The 26,417-nt window shown below is 37.7% G+C and overlaps 1 protein-coding gene across 5 annotated transcripts in view; it reads left to right on the top strand.

The window, feature by feature from the left end:
- The first annotated feature begins 656 nt into the window (after window positions 1-656).
- The window catches only part of LOC106871706 (uncharacterized), a 436,102-nt gene continuing 410,341 nt past the window's right edge, over window positions 657-26,417 (top strand). For 4 of the 5 annotated variants that reach the window (XM_089349372.1, XM_089349374.1, XM_089349373.1 and 1 more), the window contains exon 1: window positions 771-901. The gene's annotated coding sequence lies outside the window, so the exon portion shown is untranslated. Of the gene's footprint in view, window positions 902-26,417 lie in introns of all 5 variants that reach the window. The other variant, XM_089349376.1, reaches the window with a different exon arrangement.

Raw genomic sequence — 26,417 nt, forward strand, 5'->3', positions numbered from 1 at the left:
GAATTATTAGCACACCGGGCAAAATGCTTAGTGGCATTTCGTCTGTCTCTACATTCTGAGTTTAAATTCCAGCTTTGCCTCTCATCCTTTCAGGGTCGATAAATTAAATACCAGTTGAGTACTGGGGTCAATGTAATCAATCAGTCCCCTACTCCAAAATTTCAGGCCTTGTGCCTTTATAGTAGAAAGGATTATCATTATTATTATTATTATTATTATCATTATTATTATTATTATTATTATTATTATTATTATTATTATTGTAAGGTGGTTAGTGTTAAGAAGGGCATCCAGCTGTGACAACCCCACCAAAACAGACAGTGAAGCCTGGTGCAGTCTTTTGCCTATCCATGTCTTGTTGAACCATTCAACCTGTGCCAACATGGAAAATGGACGTTAAATGATGATGATGACAATGATCATTCATGATCATGATCATGATTGTTGTTGTTGTTGTTGTTATTACTACAACTAATATCAATACTACTACTACTACTATAATAATTACCAATATATAGGTTGAGCTGGTTTCAATTTTCTAATCACCACCGTATCTTTCTGATGGCTGACAGAATGCATGAAGCAGGTTACAACTTGCAACAACACATTTCTGGTCCGTGTCTAGGACAAGTGAATGAAAAACAACAAACATAAATGTGGTGGCCAGCCTTCTCTTAAACAAGTCTCACCAAGTCTCAATGCTGTTGTTTCCAGTAGTGTAGCTATCACAAAATAACAATAATAAACAAACCCTTTTATCTTACAAAGTACCTTTGGAGATTGAACCTTAATATTTTAGTCCCTCGCTAAAATTCTTTTACATGGAGATGTCAGGTTACAGGACTGCCTTGCTGTGTTGGATTATATTTTTATCTGTTATATATTTCAGTTGATCAAAGTGGTAAGTATTTCTACATAGAGGAATATATCTGTATTTATATCTGTATCTACATATGTGTGTGTGTGTGTTTGTGTGTCTATGTGTGTGTGTGTCTGTGTGTCTATGTGTGCCAAACAAGAAATAGCTTTCCTTTTTGAATGTATTTCATGTAAAAAGATTAAAACAAATTTTAGTTGTGTCGTTAATAAACACACACACACACACACACACCTTTTTTTGAGACTTGTTCACTTTTTGTGTGTATTCTATGTACTGTTCATGCAGTTTTGGTTACTTTTTCTGATGAGTTGTAGTATATCTGAGCACTGTATACAATAAGTTCATTATTATTATTATTATTATTATTATTATTATACTTACACAAATGCACACACACATATCTGCTTCATTAATAAGCACATAAAAGCAGCGAGCTGGCAGAGTCGTTAGCATGCCAGGCAAAATGCTTAGTGGTATTCCGTCTCTCTTGATGCCCTGAGTTCAAATTCCACCAAGGTCGACTTTGCTTTTCATCCTTTCAGGGTTGATGAAATAAGTACCAGTTATACACTTCCCCTTCCCCAAGATTTTCAAGGTCTTATGCCTAGAGTAGAAATAATTTAACATACACATACAAGCATACATACATATATATTTTTATCTATATAAATGTACTCATGCACATATATCTGTTTCCCTATGTATGTATGTATGTATGTATATATGTATGTATGCATGTATGTATGTGTGTGTGTATCTATCTATCTATATATCTATTTTTCTATTTACCTATCTATCTATTTGTTTGTCTGTCTGTCTATCTAACTGTGCATGTGTGTGTGTGTGTGTGTGTGTATGTATGTACAGATACATACATGTACCTGCAATTCTGGATTCTAGTCTTGTCATACTTGTGTCAAACTCATTCAAACTAAGAATTACATTAAGAGTGCATCTATCAGCTGAATGTTCACACAGCTGACTGGAAAACCTGACGTTCATGGTTCAGTGGTTAGAGAACTGGGCTCACAATCATGAGGTGGTGAGTTCAGTTCCTGGACTGGGCTGTGTGTTGTTTTCTTGAGCAAGACACTTTAGTTCATGTTGCTTCAGTTTACTCAACTGTAGAAATGTGTTGTGACATCACTGGTACCAAGCTGTATCGGGCCTTTGTCTTTCCCTTGGATAACATCAGTTGTGTGGAGAGGGGAGACTAGTATGCATGGGTGACTGCTGGTCTTCCATAAACAACCTTGCCTGGACTTGTGCCTCGGAGGGGAACTGTCTAGGTGTAATCCCATGGTCAGACATGACCAAAGTGGGTCCTTTCTTTTATATATGTATGAATGTATCAAAGAAACTGCACTTCATATTCGAGGCTCTGATGAAGCTATAGAATGTTATTCAGGCACTCAGCTATGAGTCCACTCCATCATATAGCTGAAACAGTTGTAACCTAATGAAGTTCATATCATAACCGTTTTTTCCTTTGTCATTTGATTTTATTATTACCGCTCTGTACTCATCTAACACTTCATTCTGATGCACACATATATTGACTTCTACACCAGGTTATTAGTCTCACAATGTCTAAGCTAAATATGCATATTTATACATATACATATATATATATATATATATATATATATATATATATATATATTCACTATGAGGATATTTAAACTTCTTATAAGGATAGTTTTATCCAAGATACCCTGGTTTAATATATTGTATTTTGAAGAGATATTTCTTCAATAAATATATTATAAAACATCAAATATTATTAATATGTTTGAAAAAGGAGAGATTCAATAGCTACAAATCAATTTTATTAACTAATCAACAGTGCCTACAGTTGTTTCACTTCACACCCAATTTAAATTACAAAACATATATGATAATATAAGTTTGCATTTTGAATATCCTGGCAATGTTAATTAATTAATAAATTAATTCATATCCATTGAATCTTTTCATTTTCAAACTTATATATATATATATATATATATATATATATATAAACATATAGTCCAACCCATGCCAGCATGGAAGGCGGATGTTAAATGATGATAATGATGACGATGTGTGTGTGTGTGTGTGTGTGTGTGTGTGTGTGTGTGTGTGTGTGTGTGTGTGTGTGTGTGTGTGTGTGTGTGAGGAAGTACTGAAAAGTTACTGGCTATAAGGGCATTGCAAAACCCCTGATTGGAGGCCCAAGATTCTGAGTTCTTTTGCAGGGCTTAGAAAAACTGAAGTAGCACTGAATAAGTGTGTGAATCTGAGAGGGGAATATGTTGAATGAAATCATATTTAACTGATCCTCCGGTATTTTCTTTTATCCACAGCTAGGAACTTTTCAGCACCCTGTCATATACATATATATACATATATATGGATAGATGGATAGATATGCGAGGCAAAATCTGCATGTCAGAGGCCAGACTGAAATCTCATATAAGAGCACACAAGAGGATACTTCCTGCTGATTGTAGAACATAACCACCAGGCCACTTACCTTCACTATATATTCACACACACACACACACACACACACACACACACACACACAAACACACACACACACACACACACACACACAAACACACACACACACAAAATCATTATCATTTTGCATATGCATTCCATAATTCCATATTGGCATGATTTGGACAAGTCATCACATTCCAAGCCACTTCTTTTTCTGGAAGTTAATGTCATCTTAAACAGGTCAGAGAATCACATTTTTTCTTGTATATTTTAGTTTGGTGTCTTTACCATAAGTGGATGCTTTTCCCATCACCAACCATTTTACAGAGTGTAATGGGTGCATTTTATCATAGCACCAGCAGATAAAAGTTTGTTATGATCTTAGTAAAAGACTAAACTTTTTTGCATATTTTGCGAAATGTACTAGTTGCATTTTATGATGGCACCGGCATTAGAGAGGTTTTCATGTTCTCAGCAAAACAATACTAAAGGGTTAATTTTACTCTACGCTTTCTTTGGACTCATTCACCAGCCACTTTACAGAGTGTACAGGTGGATGCCAACGTAAGAGGGATTCTTTGTACACCAAAACTGTAAAGAGTATTCACTACTCCCTATACTATTATATATGATAAATCATGACTTACTGAGATAGATTTACAATATATAGAATCTATTTAATATATATGTCAGTATACTCAAAATAATCTAATTATAAATAACAATTAAAACCATCTTTTTCTGATATTTATACATAAGGCATGTACATCCACTCAAGACACACACACACACACACACATGTTTCTGTCAACCAAATCCACTCACAAGTCTTTGATCATCCAAGGCTACAGTAGAAGATACTAGTTCAAGATGTCGTGCAGTGATCCAGAACTCAATACCAAGTAGTTGTGAAGCAAATTTCTCAGCTACATCATCTTTCATCACTATCACCAATTTTAAAGTTCAATTTGCCAAGCTTGCACATTTGGCCTGGTCTTCTCCATCACTTTATAACACAAATCTACATCTCCTTTGTCATCTCCTTTGTGATGTGCCACAACTTGAGAGCAACCTTCATCACTTTGTCTCAAGTCTCATTCCATTTCCCACTTTCACTGATGTCATGCCCTTTGAACATGCAGCACTTCTCTTCACAGCTATCCTTCTCCATACACATATTTTTTCTTCAGCATAGTCTTCTATCCTGCAAACTGCAGGAGTGGCTGTGTGGTAAGTAGCTTGCTTACCAACCACATGGTTCCAGGTTCAGACCCACTGCATGGCATCTTGGGCAAGTGTCTTCTACTATAGCCTCGGGCCAACCAAAGCCTTGTGAGTGGATTTGGTAGACAGAAACTGAAAGAAGCCCGTCGTATATATGTATATATAGGTATGTATATGTGTGTGTGTTTGTGTGTCTGTGTTCGTCCCCCTAGCATTGCTTGACAACCGATGCTGGTGTGTTTATGTCCCCGTCACTTAGCAGTTCAGCAAAAGAAACTGATAAAATAAGTACTAGGCTTACAAAGAATAAGTCCCAGGGTCGATTTGCTCGACTAAAGGCGGTGCTCCAGCATGGCCGCAGTCAAATGACTGAAACAAATAAAAGAGTAAAAGAGAGTAAAGAGTAAAATATGTTTGGTTTTTGCTTTATATTTGTACAAGTTGACTCCAAGTCTCACCCAGAGAACTCAAAAGACAACAAGGAGAGTTTGAGCAGTCCTAAAATCTGAGTTAAATGCATGTAACAAGGTGTTAGCCATAAATTCCTTTGCAGTTCCGGTTGTTATTTACAGTTTCAATGTGTGGAACTGGAATGTGAGTGAAATAAGGAAGATTGACTAGAAAATCTGTAATTCCTTACAATCTGTCCTTTACTCTATGAAATGCCTTTGATCTTGGGTGTTCTTGTTCAGATTTGATGCTGGGTTGAGTCTGTCGGGGACAAATAGCAGCCTTTCTGAATGGCGTACCTAATGAAAAATTGCCTTGAATTGTTTAATAGTGTAGCCCATCTGATGATGAGCCATGTCTTATGTGACCCATTTCTCAAAAAGGGTTGTTTATGCCTAGGCTAAGCAACAACAACCATCTACTTACAAAATAGGGGTATGCCTTGTCAATCTACCAACCATATCATTGTTACCACCTAGCAGTTGTAGACAATTAAATTCACTACCCAGTTTCAATTTGCAGTTAAAACTGTGAAATTCCCTCAATATTGTTGTTGTTGCTGTTTAGTCCCAGGTCATCCCTAATTGAGATAGATCTACAGTCAATAGCCGTCTAGGTATGATCAGCCAATCATTTTTACAGACTACATTTGTATGTTTTCCTATGTGTCCATTTCTAAGATGGTAAGATGTGATTCAAGGGAGATTTGGTAGCTATTTCTAACAGATCAAACAAGTATGTAGATTCTTCCTCATGAACCTCATTTGTTTTTACAAATTGCTGATGGGAAAGCCATCAACAGCACACCTTTCCATTTCCTTTCCCCCACACTCTTTTATATCTAACAGACTGCATGTTCATGCTAAAAATCAGTATTAAATCTATAGTAATTAATCTAGCTAGGAATGTTTATATATAGTGAGATTATCATTAGTTGTGTCCACACTTGGGGTAATTATAGCTTTAACAATAATTGCTATGGATACATACTAATAAAAATTATTATTGTTGTTGTTGTTGTTGTTATTATTATTATTATTATTATTATTATTATTATTATTATTATTATTATTATTATTATTATTATGGTGCTGGTGGTGGTGGTGGACTTGGTAATAATGATGTTGTTCATGTTAATGTTTGGAAACATTTCTATACCTGATTTATTCCTCTGCCAGCAATGCTTGGATAGATCTGTGAATTCCTATAAAAACTGCTGCAGGTGTTTCAGTGGTAGGCTGAAATATTTCTTTATAGTATTATTACTCTTCATTAGAGTATGAAAGACCAGCTTACATTTGAACTTACACCCTTGAAACAAACACAATTAGCCACTCAAATGTGGACATTCCTCAACTCAACAAAAAGTGAAACTGAAATACAGCAAACACATCTTGGATTCTATAAATGCAAAAAATAATACACACACAAAAAACACAATGGAAATTCAGTATCACTTCAATTAAGTCCAATGTATGAGTTTCTCTTCAGAATAAACTTGATAAGTATGGAACTATGAAATTCTTATATTCTCTCGATTTCCTGTAATTCAGACCACCTCATAGTCCCAGCAGGCAAAATGGAAATGGCGTTGCCCTAGATGATGGTGAGGGAGGTGGAACAGTCACTCTAATACATGGGGCTTGCACTTGTGGATAGCCATCTCTGCCCTGATAGCAGTGAGCAGGAATATGGTTCTGGGGCTGAGAATGTTGGAGGTCTCCACTGCCACAGGCTTGACCATAAACCTGTCAGTGAGTGACTGTACCCACCACTTTGTGGCTAAAACCAAGAAAAGATTTCTATAAATCCATGAAAGAAAACTTCAAACTTCGGTGTTAAGCAAGCTTGGGCAGATGAATGGAAGAAGCACCCTTTCAGAGGTGGGAACTTAGTTGGAAGTCCCACTGAACCACTGCTAGGTTTCAGTCACCTGACTAGAAAGCAGCAGACATATGTAAATAGGCTAAAAGCAAGCAATGGTAGAACATTGGCTGACCTGCATGTATAGGGGTATTGTAAATCCCCTATATGCTCAACATGTGAAGTTTGCCACAAGACACAGACTACCTTAGAGATCTATTATTTGTTGCTAACTTAGACTGGTATTTACTGCAGAATAATTAAAAGATCATTCATTATTACTTATAGCATTTAATTACTTACTTTTAATTGCAGAAACATTAACAATGATAATGTCATAATGAATAATATTTAATTTTTTGATTTATTATTACAAATGGTATTTAATTTCTTACTGTTAATTACAATAACATTAACAATAATTAATCAAATAATGCCTCATATCATTAGAAACTTACTAGTATGTGTAACTGTAAGAACCATGTTAAATGTACTCTAAATGACCAATTTCTGAGGAATAGTTTAATATATAGATGCTTGGTTAAAATACCTTATAAAGTCTATTATTACATAAAAGTGATACCTTCCAAATTTAAGCTCAGGTTACATAACTATATTCACTCTTATAATACAAAAGCTTTCTGGCTAGGCTCATCTAGAACCGTAAGAAGAAAAATATTGATTTCCATATCTACCATACATATTATAATTCTTCTTGTTGCTGTTATTTTTATATGAAGGTGCTTGATAGAAGCATTGAAATTCTTAAATGTAGGTCTAATTTAATTCATAAGCATAATGATTTATTGATCCATTATTCCCACTTATTTTATAAAACCTTCATAAAATTTCCGCATAAAAATTTTACATTCCTAACTTACCCTACTTTGACTAATATTAATGATAATGTTCTTACCCTATTAATTCTCTTACCTCCTACTTGATTTATTTATTATGTAACCAGCCAATCACTCACTTCTTAACTAACATATCTAATTTAATTCTTAACAACTATATCTAATTTAATCTCACTTAAATTGTAGGTGGTCCAGTATTATTTAAACCTGATTACAGAGACATGCATCAATTTATTTTGTGCCTCCATTCTAACAACACCTCCTCTTGTTCTTCATTAATTTTATTTCCTTTCAATCCTCGTCTCTGTATTAATTTTTCTTTATACTATTATTACTCTTGTTGCTGGAACTTCTTAGATTGTCGCAGTAAACAACTATCTCTTTGAAATCTAATCTCTCTCAATCACCACACATGCATACAATAAACTTGATGACCTCTTGATCTGCCAGAGACAGTGGCACCAGCGAGTTTGTACAAGATTAAAGAAAGTAATCTGATATGGCTCCTAGCTCCATTGGGGTGAACACTTGCTGTTCAGTTTATAACTTGGATATTCTGCAACCTAACATCTATAAATATATTTGTTGGAAACTCTCAACACATATTCTAATAACTTTATGTGGTCTGACGAGATGCCTGGTGGTAACCTAATTAATTAATAAATTAATACATGGATTTACATAATTTTATACATGTACAAACCAATGTATGAATTTATGAAATAATCTCACTAGCGATTGAAATGATTGTAACCCTTAATAAAGTTATGTAAAGCCATCGTCCTTTGTCAATTTGCTGTGTGTGTGTGTGTGTGTGTGTGTGTGTGTGTGTGTGTGTGTGTGTGTGTGTGTGCATGCATATGTGTGTGTGATGAGTTTTCATACAGTTTCTATCAAATAAATTCACTCAGAAAGCATGGGTCAAACTTGGGCTTGGGCTATACTAGAAGACAATTGCCTAAGACACCACACAGTGGAACTGAACCTGCATATGTATATAATACTAATTTATTTATATTTTCTGACTCAAAGTCACAAATTCACACAAAGAAAAAAATAAAGTCTATTGAATTAACTGTGGTATGTGCGTATGAGTAGATGTAATCGCCTTACCTCGGTTTTCCTTTCCTCGACTGCGAGTCTGTCTTGCGGTATCCAATCCTTGTAGCTTGCCCCAACCCAAAGTACACCAGGAATAGCAGCTGCTTCTCCCAAACCTAGACCGTCGCTTAACACGTCTTGTCCTGACCACAACCCCGTTCGAAAAGGGCACAAATCCCGATCAAGGCTCCCTCTGCCCTTTTTCCCCTTCCGGTCAGCCTCCCCAGACACTGACGTCATACCACATTAACCACACTATATAACTAATTTGAAGGTATGTGGCACAGTGGTTTGGTCGTTGATTTCATGAGTTCCATTCTGAGGCTGGGCAGTAAGGCACTTCATTTCGCATTACTTCAGCTGAAAATGAGTTCTAGCTATAGCTGGGAGTAGGGATTCATCTCTTCAGCAGATTGGTGTCCTGTTCAGAAAAGAAGTCTTGTACTCTCAAATTGCTTAACCCTTTCATTACCAACCCAGCTGAAACTGGCTCTGTAGTACAAATGTCTTGTTTTCATAATTTCATAAGTTTTAAATTAAAATCTTCTTCCAAACCTTAGTCACAATTTATGTTCCTTACAGTGTTAACTTTATGATAACAAAGTTATTTTACTAAATTCTTTGTTATATTTAAAATAACTGAAAGAAACACAGAGTATTTCAAAATAAATACAGTAACAAAAGGGTTAAATGCATAACGGATGTATCAACTTGAAACAGACTTTAATCCTTTTGATACCAACCCAGCTGAAACCGTCTCTGGCTCTGTAGTGCAAATGTCTTGTTTTCAAAAGTTCTGAATTAAAATCTTCCACCAAACCTTAGTCACAATTTATGTTCCTAACACTAGCTTAATGATAACTAAATCATTTTACTAAATTCTTTATATTTTGAATTAATTGAAAGAAACACAGAGCATCTCAACAGAAATATGGTAGCAAATTGGTTAACTAATTTTTATATAATGTGGGTAGGTATTTATTTTATGCCCAGAATGACAAAAGGCAAAGGTAGCAAGCTGGCAGAAACATTAGCACGCCAGGTGAAATACTTAGCAGTGTTCTGAGTTCAAATTCCACCGAGGTAAACTTTGCCTTTCATCCTTTCGAGGTTGATGAATTAAGTATCAGTTATGTACTGGGGTCAATCTAATCAACTGACCCCTGCCCCAAAAATTTTGGGCCTTCTGTCTAGAGTAGAAAAGAATATATGGCTACTATTATATTTAAGGCAGCAAACTGGCAGAAACGTTAGCATGCCGGGTGAAATGCTTAGCAGTACTTCATCTGTCTTTACATTCTGAGTTCAAATTCCACCGAGGTCAACTTTGCCTTTCATCCTTTCAGGGTCGATAGATTAAATACCAGTTGCGTACTGAGGTCAATCTAATCGACTGGCCCCCTCCCCCAAAATTTTGGGCCTTGTGCCTAGAGTAGAAAAGAATGACAAAAGGCAGAGTAATAAAGGGACATAACTAAGTGTTACAAGGACATTTATGCCAGTACTTTACCATTTCAGTCATTTTCCTTGTGATTCTTGTTGCTGGTATTTTGCTCCAGGCCAACTCTTACCAACCAGACCTATGATCAAAAGTAATTTCAGCTATATTCATCCTGTCTTTTTTTTTTTATATACATTGGACACGAAACTCGGCTTGTGAAGACTTGTTGGGGCAAGCGAAAGCGAAATCGTGATGGCACCTGTGCCCAGCGTTGCCTTCCTAGCACTTGTGCCAGTGGCACGTGTAAAGACATTCGAGCGAGATCATTGCCAGTGCCCCTGGACTGGCTCCTGTGGAGGTGGCACATAAAATACACCATTTTGAGCGTGGACGTTACCAGTACCGCCTGACTGGCCTTCATGCCGGTGGCACGTAAAAGCACCCACTACACTCTCGGAGTGGTTGGCATTAGGAAGGGCATCCAGCCATAGAAACTCTGCCAAATCAGATTGGAGCCTGGTACAGCCATCTGGTTCACCAGTCCTCAGTCAAATCGTCCAACCCATGCTAGCATGGAAAGCAGACGTTAAACGATGATGATGATGATGATGATGATGATATCCAGCACTGATGCTGGCACTGCTTAAAATGAACTGGTGATGGTGCCACATAAAAAGCACCCAGTACACTATGTAAAGTGGTAGGCATTAGATAAGGCATCCAGCTGTAGAAATCATGCCAAAACAGACTATGGAACCTGGTGCCACCCCTGGCTTTACCCATTCCTGTCAAGCTGTCCAATCCATGCCAGCATGGAAAATGGACATTAAATGATGATGACGTCGACGACATCTTTTTCCTTAACATGGTAGGCTGAAATTTTTGTGAGATTAAGTTGTTGTTATTGAGAGAATTGGTGACCATGGAAGCTCCATCATTAACTCTCCACACATGCATTTCAAACTACAGCTTGTTCTATCATGTCTAATGATGGATGATCTGGTTACTAAGCTTTTTTGTTTGTGCCTCTTACACCAGATTCTCTTTCTCTCCCCCCCCCCCCCCACTGCAGCTTATTTACATTTTCATTAATACCAAAGTCATTGTAATTTCAATTCAGGGTAACTTTGCAATTTAATCCATCCTCTAGTTTTATTCCTACCACCACAACTACTGTCTGGTCCTTGCATACTTTTAGTGAAGACCATTCTGTAACAAGCATTCAGACCCAGATCTTCAGTCTCAGAATAAAACAGTTACTTCCTCTCTCACCCACCAGTTTCAAAGACTTAAAATAAAATAACCTGCTTGGTTAAAATGCTTGATTTCCAACTATGTAATTTTGGGTCCAGTCCCACAGTGTGGCACCTTGGGCAAGTATTTTCTACTATTCTTTTAATTGTTTCAGTTATTTGATTGTGGCCATGCTGGAGCACCACCTATAGTCGAGCAAATCGATCCCAGAACTTATTCATTGTAAGCCTAGTACTTATCCTATTGGTCTCTTTTGCCAAACCGCTAAGTTACGAGGACATAAACACACCAGCATCACTTGTCAAGTGATGTTGTGGGGTACAAACACAGACACACAAACATACACACACACACACACACACACACACACACACACACACATATATATGACGGGCTTCTTTCAGTTTCCATCTACAAAATCCACTCACAAGGCTTTGGTCAGGCTGAGGTTATAGTAGAAGACACTTGCCCAAGGTGCCATGCTGTGGGACTGAACCTGGAACCATGTGGTTGGTAAGCAAGCTATATGGCCATGGGTAATATTATCTTTTTGGGGAACAGGGAGGGCATCCAACCATGGAAAAGCAGCTTCATCAAATTCTGTCTGACCCATGCTGGCATTGTAAAGGGGATCTTAAATGACAATAACTATGATGATGATGATGATGATGTGCAAGAAAGAGAGGCAGTTTCTGTCATTTTGTTGACATTGTAAGAGTGGTGAGGTTGATGTTTGACTTTGATTTCTGTTGGCAGGTGTCCATGGGGAAGATAGGAGGTTGGAAAGGTGGTCCAGAGCAGAGGGATGCATTTTTCAGAAGGAAAGAGAATGAAGTGTTTGTTGTTGTTGCTGTTGTTTATCCTCTGGTTAATCCCTAATTGAGCAAACCTATGATTAAAAATATTCTATCCATCACCATCCCATCATTTTTTCTGAGTTTATAGAGTTCCATAACATGAAATATTTTTGGCATGTAAAAGCACCCACTACACTCTCTGAGTGGTTGGCATTAGGAAGGGCATCCAGCTGTAGAAACTCTGCCAGATCAGATTGGAGCCTGGTGCAGCCTTCTGGTTGACCAGTCCTCAGTCAAATCGTCCAACCCATGCTAGCATTGAAAGCGAACGTTAAACGATGTTGATGATGATGATGATGACTTCTACATTGCATAAAACAAAAGACAATAGGAAAATAGATTTTGTGTCCTGGAATCCCATGTGATAGCAAGCTTGTCAGAATACAAGAGGAAGAGTTTAGATATGCATAGGTGTATGTGTGTGTGTGTGTGTTTGTGTCTGAGCATGTATGTGTCTATGTTTTATTTGCTGGATCTGGAGGAAGGAACAGTGGCTATGGACCTCCAACAACAGTGAGATCAGCCCTGATAATGTTCCTTTTGAACCAAGGCAAATCAGCACCTGCATGTAAGACATGAGCAAGAAGGAACTTCTAGAGGGCTGATGTTCTGGGAAGGAAGGATTGAGTATAAGGAATGTGGGGCCTGGGGTCTTCATATGTGTATATGAGTATCAATGCAGTGTTTCCTGGCTAGCATCAGATAAGAATTTTTAGTAAGTTAGAAATTAGGAATTGTAGTAGAATGTCACTGTTGTTGCTGGCACTCCATTGTTTATGACGTCGAGGGTTCCAGTTGATCCGATCAATGGAACAGCCTGCTTGTGAAATTAACGTGCAAGTGGCTGAGCACTCCACAGACACGTGTACCCTTAACGTAGTTCTCGGGGATATTCAGCGTGACACAGTGTGACAAGGCTGACCCTTTGAATTACAAGTACAACAGAAACAGGAAGAAAGAATGAGAGAAAGTTGTGGTGGAAGAGTACAGCAGGGTTCGCCACCATCCCCTGCCAGAGCCTTGTGGAGCTTTAGGTGTTTTCGCTCAATAAACACTCACAACGCCCGGTCTGGGAATCGAAACCGCGAGTCCACTGCCCTAACCACTGGGCCATTGCGCCTCTACAGAATGTCACTATAGATGTGGTATACCATTTAGTTTGGTCATTTTTATAAACTGAGTTTAAATTCCACTAGGTTTAACTTTACCTTTTATTTATCTTGAGTCAATGGAAATAAGTACCAGCTATTGTTGTTGCTATTGTTATTGTCCTGGGTATGGTTTTAAACTGGATCCAGTAGTGGTGCCCTGATTCAGGCATGCCAGGATTTTGAGGAGTGGAACCACCTCCTAACAACTATTGTTCCCAGGTCTACTCTGACCTGAAATAACAACACCTGTTCGGGCCCCAGCTATGAGTTAATTAGCATGTTAGGGGCTTGCGTGTGAAAACTGGATCTGGCAGACTTTGCAGAAGAAACATTTGTGATTCCACGGAAAGAAAGATGGCTACAGCAACACATTGTGGAGTGCAGAGAGCAAGATGAGGCAAGTAAGACAGCTTGTTCATCTCTTGCATCTGTCTCCATCCCCAGATGTCTTGACCTGGTCTTGCTGGTGGATTGAAGATGGCCACAGACGAAAGAGTGAAGCTGATAGTGCATAATACTTCTTCACTTTAAACAAAGTCATCAGCCACCCCTAAGGATGACTAGATGATCCCCATCACTCTGATGGATGAATATAGACTAACCTCAGTCAAGTAAATCTATGACCAAAAGCTTTCTGCCTGTAACCATCAAGTTATTTTATATAGCTCTAGAACTACATTATTCACTGCTGCTTTTTTTTTCTTTTCTTTTCTTATTTCAGACTGTAGTGTATGATTTAGGGGAAATTTAGGTGCTATTTCTAGCAGTGTGAGTGAATCTGTTGAGGTTTCCTTGTGGCTCAGATAAGTACCAGTAATATATTTTCACTCGTTTGTTTGTTTCAGTCATTTGACTGTGGCCATGCTGGAGCACCACCTTTAGTCAAGCTAATCGACCCCAGGACCTATTCTTTGGAAGCCTAGTACTTATTTTATTGGTCTCTTTTGCCGAACTGCTAAGCTACGGGGACGTAAACACACCAGCATCAGTTGTCAAGCGATGTTGGGGGGGACAAACACAGACACACACATACATATATATATATATATATATATATATATATATATATATATATATACATATATACGACGGGCTTCTTACAGTTTCTGCCTACCAAATCCACTCACAAGGCTTTGGTCGGCCCAAGGCTATAGTAGAAGACACTTGCCCAAGGTTCCACACAGTGGGACTGAACCCGGAACTATGTGGTTGGTAAGCAAGCTACTTACCACACAGCCACTCCTACGACTATATATTGAGGTTAATTCAATTGACTGCAACCCCCTTTGTGACAAATATGTGATTTTTCTATAATATAATTCAGAAATCAATTGTTGTGGTCAGACTAAACAAAGTTGAGGACAGGTGAATAAACAACACATCACTCATTGAGTATTTCATTGAAATTTAGTGCTGGATTCAACTATAATAGTGTTGTAATAAGGACTTTAGAGAGGAGGAAATGTTAATTTTGCTAAAGACCATGAACCTTTGTAGAAATAGGTGGAGTGTAGGGGATTAAACCAACCTCTCTACTTGACTGCTACTTTATTTTATTGACCCTGGAAGGGTAAGAAGACAAAGTCAACCACGGCAATATTTGAACTTGGAATGTAAAGAGACGTCATTAACTACATCAAAACACTTTCCTGCAACTCTATTTTATTCTACCAGTCCTCCTCCTCCTCCTCCTCCTTCTTCTTCGTCTTCTTTTTCCTCTTCTTCTTCTTCTTCTTCTTCTTCTTCTTCTTCTTCGTCTTCTTCTTCTTCTTCTTCTTCTTCTTCATTTCTCATCCTTGTCTTCCTTTTCATCATCATCATCATTCATTCATATCCACTTTATATACTGGTGTGGGTTAGTGGGGTTGTCACAGTCTGAATCAGTTCTTGTTCAAAGTCGCTGTACTTTTAAGCAGGCCAAGGTCGACCGCATCTTATTCACACTGATGGGTGGTGGAATATTAATAGTAAATATTAAAAAACAGTGAATAAACTCATCACAACCTAGCTTTTGATTAAAGTAGCCACAGACAAAACTAACTCTATTAATAGAGCCCTTAAAAAATCACTATTTATTACAGCATTCCTGCTATAAGACCTTAACCCTTTAGCATTTAAACCAACCATATCCAGCCAAAATATCTTACCTGTTTTAAATTCAAACCAGCTAGATTCAGCCCCTCTCACCTACCTTATAATGTCATTCTAAAAATAATCAGTCATAATGTTGAAATCTCAAAGCTATAAGGTAGTGTATGATTAATTCAAAAGAATATGAATGAATAATCATTACACTTGACAGAGTAACCTGAATGCTACAGGGTTAAAGTACAAACTTCTATATTCATTGATTTTTATGGTGAAACCTATAAATTTCCATTCAACATCCACATGGTGTATGCCTTACCAGATTCATAGACTGTGCTTTGTCCTTAGAATGATGATTCTTAGTGTGACAGAGCAGTAGAATCAGGGAAAATGTATTGACTTGTTTAATATCCTTTTTCTTCTAAGTTCCTAGTGTTACCCAAATTAGTTTTGTCTTTTTATCCTTCCAGATCCAATAAAATATAGCACATGGGTCAAGTATAGAAGTTGATTTAAGCATCTATGCTCCCTCTTTACAATGCTTGTGACCTTGTTAAAATAATATTTAGAATATTAAAATAACTGATATTTTTCCCCAACTCTAAAGTATATTTTCAAGCCCAGGATCAAAGTGGTCAGAGAGTGTGACATAAGGGGATCTTTGTCATATGGGGATACTTAAAACACTAGATATATATAGTGGATTAGATTCATGACAACTTGATCTATACAAGGTATAAAGTGTTCAACCATAGCCTTACCTAAGCCCTTTGCGTATGCCAACTACTTTCTTATTTCTTTACTGCCCACAAGGGGCTACACACAGAGGGGACAAACAAGGACAGATAAAGGGATTAAGTCGATTATATCGACTCCAGTGCATTACTGGTACTTATTTAATCGACCCCGAAAGGATGAAAGGTAAAGTCGACCTCGGCGGAATTTGAACCCAGAACGTAGCGGCAGACGAAATACCGCTAAGCATTTTGCCCAGTGTGCTAACATTTCTGCCAGCTCTCCACCGTATACCAACTACTTTCTGATTAGCTAATAGCAACCTTGTAATGGTTTAGTGAGGTCCACAATCAGGTCCCTCTCCACTGGGAGGGTACTACTTCCATTCCTTTTCCCAAGCTTTCAAAGAATTACATATTTAGCAAAGTATGATGATGATGATTTCTAACATAGGCCACAAGGTTGCAAATTTTATCGAGGGAGATATAGTCAATTAAATTGAACTCAGAACCTAACTTGTTCTCTATTTCATTGATCCTAGTTGGATAGAACAAAGTTGACCTCGGCAGGATTTAAACTCAAAATATGAAGAGGCAGAAATGAAATAGAACAAAGTATTTTGTCCACTCTGCTGATTCTATCAGTCCACCACCATTAATCATCATCATCATCCTCGTTTAACGTCCGCTTTCCATGCTAGCATGGGTTGGACGATTTGACTGAAGACTGGTGAACCAGATGGCTGCACAAGGCTCCAATCTGATCTGGCAGAGTTTCTACAGCTGGATGCCCTTCCTAAGGCCAACCACTCTGAGAGTGCAGTGGGTGCTTTTACATGCCACTGGCATGAGGGCCAATCAGGTGGTACTGAATTTTTTGATAATTATTTAAGGGCATAAATTTTGGAGAAGAAATAGTTGGTTGATTCCCCACACGCAATATGAGTGGTACTTTATTTCATTGACACCATGAGAATGAAAAGCATAACTGACCTCTGAGGGATTTGAACTCAGAATGTGAAATACAGGTATTCTGTATACCACTCAACCAATTCTACCAGTCTTTTTAGTAACTAACACACACACACACACACACACACACACACAAACACACACACACACACACACACACACACACACACACACAAACACACACACACACACACACACACACACACACACACACACACACACACACACATATACTTGTCTTATGTTTCCAAAAATTAACATTTCACCTCCAGAGACTTTTACTATAAGATTTTTAAACAATATGTCGTTGTTGTAAGCTCGTCTCCTTTTGCCAAGATACAGATCAAAAGTGGAAGAAGTGGGGAAAAGTAAAGGTGTGAGAGGATAAAAATGAAAGAAGGAAAAGAACAAACAATACAAAAAAGACTGATTTTAATCTGAAAAGTTCTGAAATAGCAAATATTATATCTGAATTGAGGAAAGAAACTTGTATCATCGCAGGGGACCAAAACCATAATTGGTGAAAATGTACATAGGAGATCTAGATATACATTTCAATCCAGATAGGAGAACATTATACCTTTGTCTCCATGTCAAATTCTTTTTTACAGTGCCAATGAAGATGATCTCTCTATGTCAAATTCTTTTTTACAGTGCCAATGAAGAAGATCTCTCTACATGGTAGCTACTCAATCTGTAGAAATAACAGTGAAATTAAATTTCCCTCAAATCATACCTTACTGCCTTAAAATTAAGCTAAGCTAGAATGGTTACAGTTAGAACACCTTTGATTATAAAGTGACCTGGAGCTAAGAAACAATGACAAAAGTAGTTTTTACTGGCAGTTGACTCTTGCCAGTGTAAGTCACTGACTACTCCCTTGAAATTCTAGTAATTTATCTCCAGATATCCTGACCTTTGACTCTTAAACTCTTTAACCATTGTTAGAAAGGAATTTAACCTCAGCTAAAATAAAAAGCTTATTGAAGTGGGGTGAGTATAAAGGAAGAAATACAATCAATAAAAGAATAGAGACAAGAAAGCTATTTGCAGATGTAATCTCACTAAATCTTTCTCTATCTCATCCTCATTCTTTTTCTCTTTTACTCTTTCTCTCCCTGTCTCTCTTCCTTTGTTACAAACACATACATTCATTCACCCATACACACATATCCACATTCTATCTCTCTCATCTACTCACAATCCCTTTATCGTATTCTTACCCATTTTCTCGTTATTCACTCATACACATGTACACGCATACAAACACATTCTATCTCTCTTTCTTATTCATATACCCCTCCACACACACACACACACACACACACACTCTGTCTTATATACCCCCCACATTCTCTCTCTCTCTCTCTCTCTTTCATATGCATACATACTCACACTCTTTCTTTCTCTTTAATCTGAATATACACTATTATTTTCTCTTTCTTTCTCCTTCTCCCCCCTCACTCTCTCTTTCATATGCATACACACACTCTTTCTTTCTCTTTAATCTGCATATACACTATCATTTTCTCTCTCATTCTCCCTCTCCCCCTCCCACCCCTCTCTCTCTCTCTCTCTCTCTCACTCTTTCTCTCTTCCCTTCTTATGTTTAGAGACCAACCTGTTTAAACATGATCTCTTTTACTTGTTCAATAAGAAAATTTATTGTAATACTTCAACCATTGTGGGTCAAGTTTTAGAGATTTGTTTCAGGAGCTTCTGATAATTTTGGACGAGAACTGTATAGCTAAGTAAACCTTGGAATGTTGATTACCTCCACTTGAATTCCTTGGTTACTTAAAATTTTACAATGTAAAGACAAAACATAGTCACTAATTTTGTGTAGTTACAACCTTAAATTACAGATCTAGGATTTTTAACCTAAGCTTATGTTTTTTTTTAAATTTTTCCCTACTTTACTATTCAGTGTAACAACAGCCTCAGTCTACTAGATAGTCAAGCTAGCTGAGAAAAGATTGGGCTGAAGGCAGTAGTTCCCAAACTGAAATCAGCAGATCCCTAGGCATCCATGGAAGTAGTACCAACTGTCCATATGCTGTCTTTAAAATTTTATAAGGTATAACACACACACACGACTTGCATACATACACACACAACTTGCACACATGCAAATATATATACATACAGACACTGTATACACATGTACCTTCACATTTGATTGCTCACACTCATATATTCACACACACACACACACGACTTGCACACATGCAAATATATATACATGCAGACACTGTATACACATGTACCCTCACATATGATTTCTCACACGCATATATTCACACACACACACACATAGACACACATTCTGGCATACACTTGTAAGCACTCTCCTGCCATTAAAAACCACAATCAATTAAAACACTTCCAGTTAGTCAGAGATTGAACACTGGAACACTCATGTGCATTTTTTCCTGGCTCTTTCTTCTCTTTCCTAATTTCTTTTCTTCCTGTCTTCCTCCTCTTTCCTGGACTTTTCTCCATGCATCCAATGAAGAACAACATCCAGAACATTAAACATTCACTCTATACCTTTCATTTTATATCTTCTTCCACTTTGAGCATCAACCTAATTCAGAATTGTTAACATGCTGGACGAAATGCTTAGTGGTATTTCGCCTGTCACTATGTTCTGGGTTCAAACTCTACCAAGTTAGACTTTGCCTTTCATCCTTTTGGGGTTGATGAATTAAGTACCAGTAAAACACTGGGGTTGATGTAATTGACTTATCCCCTTCCTCAAAATTGCTGCCCTTGTGGCAAAATTTGAAACCATTGATTATGAGTGTCCTATGGACTTTTGCTGTTTTTTGTATTTTGTTTTGTCTTTTGTTATTGATTTGCTGTATAATTATTTATTTACATAAAATTATTCAGTCACATATATCTTCCACCTGAAAAATGGAATGAGGAAAACAAGTTGGTTTATTAACTAATAAGTTGTTGGTTAATAAAATTAGCTTAATGAGTGGAAAGGCCTTTCAAAACCCTTTGTTTTACATCATAGCATTTCAATTATGACTGGCATGGTATGATAAGTAGAAGAGATAATCAGAAGATAGGAAGATTTTTGAACAGTCATGGGAGGTAGAACAACAAATGGTGGTAAGGCTAAAGAATGGGCAATGGTCAAAGGTTGATGTATGCATAATACAACAGGCAAGTGGGTGCATGTATTACCCTACTATTTCAATGAACCTTTACCCAACCTTCAGCAGCCATGTCTTTTGCCATCAGATGATGGCTTAGCTGGTCAAAACTGCAAAGTCACTGTCAACAACATTCTTGTATAAGAATAATAAATTTGTACTCTACAAAAGTATAGAGAAACCCATCAGATTAATGTAAAATTTTTTTTATAACTGAACATAAAAACAAATATTAATATGTATAACTATGTATGTATGTATGTATGTATGCATGTACATACATACGTTTGTATGTATGTATGTGTGTGTGTGTGTGTGTGTGTGTGTGTGTGTGTGCGTGTATGTATGTATGCACATAACCATACACACATGTATGAACAGATGTTTTCCATTCTAACTTTGAATGACTACTGCATTGTGATTGGAATTATAAGACAGAAACTATTAGAAGTTCATCACATGAGGCAAGAAGTTTGCTTCCTGACCTCATTGTTCTAAGGTCAGTCTCACTGCATGGCACTCTGAGCAAGAGTCTTCTACTATATGACTGTGTATGTGTGTGTGTGTGTGTGTGTGTGTGTTAGCTTGAGTTATATATATATAGGCGTAGGCATGGCTGTGTGGTAAGAAGCTTGCTTCCCAACCACATGGTTCCAGGTTCAGTCCCACTGTATAGCATCTTGGTTAAATGTCTTCTACTAAGGCCTCAGGCCAACCAAAGCCTTGTGAGTCAATTTGGTAGACGAAAATTGAAAGAAACCCGTCCTATTTATGTATATATTTATGTGTGTGTCTGTGTTTGTACCTCTGCCATCATTTGACAATCAATGCTGATGTGTTTGCATCCCATAACTTAGCAGTTTGGCAAAAGAGACTGATAGAATAAGTCCTGGAGTTGATTTCTTCGGCTAAAACTCGTTAAGGCGGTGCTCCAGCATGGCTGCAGTCAAATGACTGAAACAAGTAAAAGAATAAAAGAATAAAATATATATATATATTTACACACATACGCACACACACACACACACACACACATATATATATATACACACACACACACACACATACACACACATATATACACATATATATATAAACAAAGAGATAGAGGGAAGGAAAGAGAGAAAACATACTGTAAAATGTTTAAAAACTGATAAAAAGAACCAAGAAGGAAATACACAGTGATGGGTTGTTCTTGTGCAGTGTCAAGTTGCAAATCTTCAGGAACTTCTTCATTAGCCTTATTTCGTCTGACTTCTCATTAAAGGATAACAATTGATTGTGTAGTGTGGACTGCTTAGATAGTGTCATATTGCATCTTTCAAAGAACAGTAGTACATAAGTGTGTGTGGCAGCGTGCAGACATTCATAGCTATTTTTGGATGTAGAAGTGTAAAGAAGCTATTAATTCCTTCTGAGACATGTATATCTTTAAGCATGAATGTATGTACATGTGTGATGTATGTGTGTGTGCATATATATATATATATATATATATATCATCATCATCATCATCATCATCATCATTTAACGTCCGCTTTCCATGCTAGCATGGGTTGGACGATTTGACTGAGGACTGGTGAAACCGGATGGCAACACCAGGCTCCAATCTAATTTGGCAGATTTCTACAGCTGGAGGCCCTTCCTAACGCCAACCACTCAGAGAGTGGTCTGCAGAAGCCTCTGAGAAGGTATTACCATGACAACTTTCTCTATCATGATCAATGCAATGATCACATGCTACACACCTTCCTTCCAAGCACTGCTGTTTACAGTGGAAGTGAGCTAGAATGTTAAAACTTAGTACGCATGCACAGCAGAATTCAAGGTCAGTCTGTGCCAAGCAGCTTCACTCTGCATACTTTAGCTTCATTACTATGGTAACAGTCCAGATACTTATTGATCAGACCTCGTATATATACATGGAGAATGAATAAGAAGAGAATCTGCTAAATGTTGACCTAAATGAGGGACCATCTACCCGAATTGACAGTACGCTGGTAGATAAAGCAATCAAGGATATGAAGACAGGGAAAACCCCTGGCCCATCAAGAATCACGACTGAGATGCTTAAAATATCTGGCGGTGCGGGTTATGGTCTAGTCACCTGTATTGTAAATCAGGTGGTTCATGACAGATTCATACCCAATGACTGGTGCAGCAGCACCATAGTTAACTGTTACAAAGGTAAAGGTGATGCCTTAGATAGAAATATTTACAGAGGTATCAAATTGTTGGGTCAGGTGATGAAAGTTACAGAGAGGGTTATAGCCCAACTAATTAGGGAGAGAGTTAGTCTCGATGAGAGGCAGTTTGGTTTTGTGCTATATTTCCGGTAAGACAACTGCAGGAGAAATACCTAGCCAAAGATAAACCACTGTACATGGCTTTTGTTGACTTGGAGAAAGCCTTTGACAGGGTCCCCTGATCCCTTATCTAGTGATCAATGTAGAAATTAGGGATAGATGAGTGGTTAGTAAGAGTTGTACAAGCTATGTACAAGGACGCTACCAGTAAGGTGAGAGTGGACAACGAGTACAGCAAAGAATTCGGGGTACAAGTAGGGGTTCACCAAGGATCAGTGCTCAACCCCCTCTTGTTCATCATAGTCCTCCAGGCAATAACAGAGGAATTTTAGACAGGCTACACCTGGGAGCTCCTCTATGCTGATGACCTTGCTCTTATAGCTGAATCACTACCAGAACTAGAGAAGAAGTTCCAGGTGGAAGCAGGCTCTAGAATCAAATGGCCTTAGAGTTAACCTAAGGTAGACAAATCACAAATCCCTTCAGGTAGATGGCCCTGCTCAATTTGTAGAAAAGGCATAGGTAGAAATTCCATAAGTTGTACCCACTGTAAACTTTGGATGCTTAAAAGGTACAGCAATATCAGGGGAAGGCTAACAGGGAAAATAGCTTTTTATGTGGAAGATGCACAGGTACAATAAACACTGAAAATGTGCAGAAAATAAACTCCATCAACTGCCAGGGGAGCAAGCTACAAGAGGTAGTAGATAGCTTCTGTTATCTAGGTGATGGAGTTAGTAGTGGAGATGGATGCTCCAAGAGTGTAGCTGTGAGAATAAGATTAGACTGGGCAAAGATCTGAGAGTTCCTACCTCTGCTGGCAACAAAGGGCCTCTCTCTCAGAGAAAAACACAGATTTATGATGCCTGTGTGCATACAGCTATGCTATATGGCAGTGAAACATGGACTGTGACAGCTGAGGAACTCATGAGCTGTCGACTCACTCTTGCTCTTTATTCTAAACAGACACAGTCCTCTAGTCTTAGATTTAGTAGTTGATAAAAAGACAAATAAATTAGAAACAAACCACAGTCCTTTACAAGCTATGACCCCAGTGGGTTTCGTGCCATTCTTGGAAGTGTAGTCTATTCTTAGCTACAATAGCGACAACATGAATTTCTTCCATCTTCTTGCTCTGTTAAAATATTTGAGAAAAATTGTATTAATGTGTCCAACTGGTTAAAATTCTATTTATTTGTGCAGCTGATAATAGCTCTGCATTTAAATTGATGTAATGATTACATTGTTCAATTAAATGGAGCCACTCAAAATGGTCATACTTCATCATTTCTTGATATCCTGTTGCTTATTTTGATTTTATTCACCTTACTTCGAGCTGTGCAAATAATACCGGACTGGCTTTGTGCTTCAACTTAAGTACCTAATTCAACTGAATCTCATCATCATCATCATCATCATCATCATCGTTTAATGTCCGCTTTCCATGCTAGCATGGGTTGGACAATTTGACTGAGGACTGGTGAAACCGGATGGCAACACCAGCCTCCAGTCTGATTTGGCAGAGTTTCTACAGCTGGATGCCCTTCCTAACGCCAACCACTCCAAGAGTCTAGTGGGTGCTTTTATGTGTCACCTGCACGAAGGCCAGTCTGGCGGTACTGGCAACAGCCACGCTCAAAATGGTGTATTTTATGTGCCACCCGCACAGGAGCCAGTCCAGGGGCACTGGCAACGATCTCGCCAGAAAATCCTACGAAGGGCAGTCAGGCGGTACTGGCAACCGCCACGCTCAAAATGGTGTATTTTATGTGCCACCCGCACAAGAGCCAGTCCAGGGGCACTGGCAAACTCAATTATATTTATATATATAGGAGAGTATTGTAGTTCGCTTGAAGCATTGTGTATTGTTTGTAAAGAATAAAAAGTTTAGAATGGTACAACAATGCACTATAAAACAAAAAATGGACTATATACCTGTTGTAATTTGGTTATCTATAGTCCGATGATATTTCAGAATTACAATTCCTTCTTCAGATCTTCTTAGCTGGAGTCTATAGTCCATTTTTTGTTTTATAGTGCATTGTTGTACCATTCTAAACTTTTTTTTCTTTATATATATATATATATATATATATATATATATATATATATATATATATATATATATATATATAGTAGTGATGGTGGTGGTTGTGGTGGTAATGATGATGATGATGATGATAATGATGATGATGATGATGATGATGATGATGATGATATATTTTTATATATGAGTGAACAAATGAAAGAAAGAGACACTGAACACATTTAGTAAGAGTTAAATATATCATTATTTGAAACACTTTGATTCAGCTCAGTGTCTTAAAATTTCGTAGGCTTCTCATTGGGTTCAGTTAGCTGAATGGAGAGTTGCAAGGAGTCCAAGATGACTACCAGGAACTGGTTTGCTATAAGGCAAGGCAGGTCACATGGTGTTATTAGAGGTGAGATCGACATTCCAGCAACCAAATGCATTAAATAGAATTACTTGGACTGCGTGGCTGGTCAGGAAGCTGGTGGCACATGGCTGTCTAGCCAGACTTTAAAGCGATGTGTGGAACATCAGATACAAGACCAGCAAGGGCGTATGTGTGTATGTATACCAGCTATGAGTGTGTAGACGTGAGTGTCTGATGCCTATGCATGTGTATGTTATGCTTGGGTGGGGGTGCTTACATATGTGTAAGTTGGCATGTAGGTGAGAGCTGATGGCATCAGCTCATTGGTGTGAATGTGTTTGTTAGGGTGTATATATGTATGGGTACAGGTGCATATCAGCCATGTATATATACATGACAGGTGGTGAGCTGACAGAATGCTAAGTGGTATTTCAGCCATCTTTACGTTCTGAGTTCAAATTCCATCGAGGCCAACTTTGCCTTTCATCAATAAAATAGTACCATTTGAGTACTGGAGTCGTAATCAACTTTACTCCTGGTATAAAGAAAAATTGCACTCCTCAGCCAAGCCATGTCAAGCTAGTGTGACAGAGTAGACTCATCAAACCAGTATGACCTCAAGCTCAAATTCATGGCCTGTACATCAGACAGTGGTTGGTGGAGAAGACATACTGAGGTCTTTGTCCTGAAGTGGAATGAACATAGGTAATCCAGTCTATATACATCAGGCATCTTTCAATTTTTATCAACCAAATACACTTAAAAAGATTTGGTGAACCTAATGGAGTTTGTCTTTCAGAAGGCATGTTACAAAAATAATAATTGTCATTTTAAAAATGTTAAAGCTTCAGCTAGCATAAACAAAGTTGAACTGCTTCCGGTTTATGCTCCATAATGTTTTTTATTGTTTATACAGCATTAGTACACTTTCAAATTTCATGCAATAAGCAAATGTGAATATGTTTTAATTTTTTAAAGAGTCACACTTTACACAATAAATGACATATTATCAAATAAACTAACAAATTAGATCCAGACATTGCTTGTCACCTTATATGCATTGTCATGAATTGGTCGATTGTCTTCTAATTTATAGCTGTGAAATACATAATTACTTTCCAAAAACCTCACTATTATGTATGTATACATATATACAAACATACATGCATAAATATATATATATATA

The sequence above is a fragment of the Octopus bimaculoides genome, chromosome 3 (assembly GCF_046866305.1).
Source record: "Octopus bimaculoides isolate indiv1 chromosome 3, ASM4686630v1, whole genome shotgun sequence".
Taxonomy (NCBI): domain Eukaryota; kingdom Metazoa; phylum Mollusca; class Cephalopoda; order Octopoda; family Octopodidae; genus Octopus; species Octopus bimaculoides.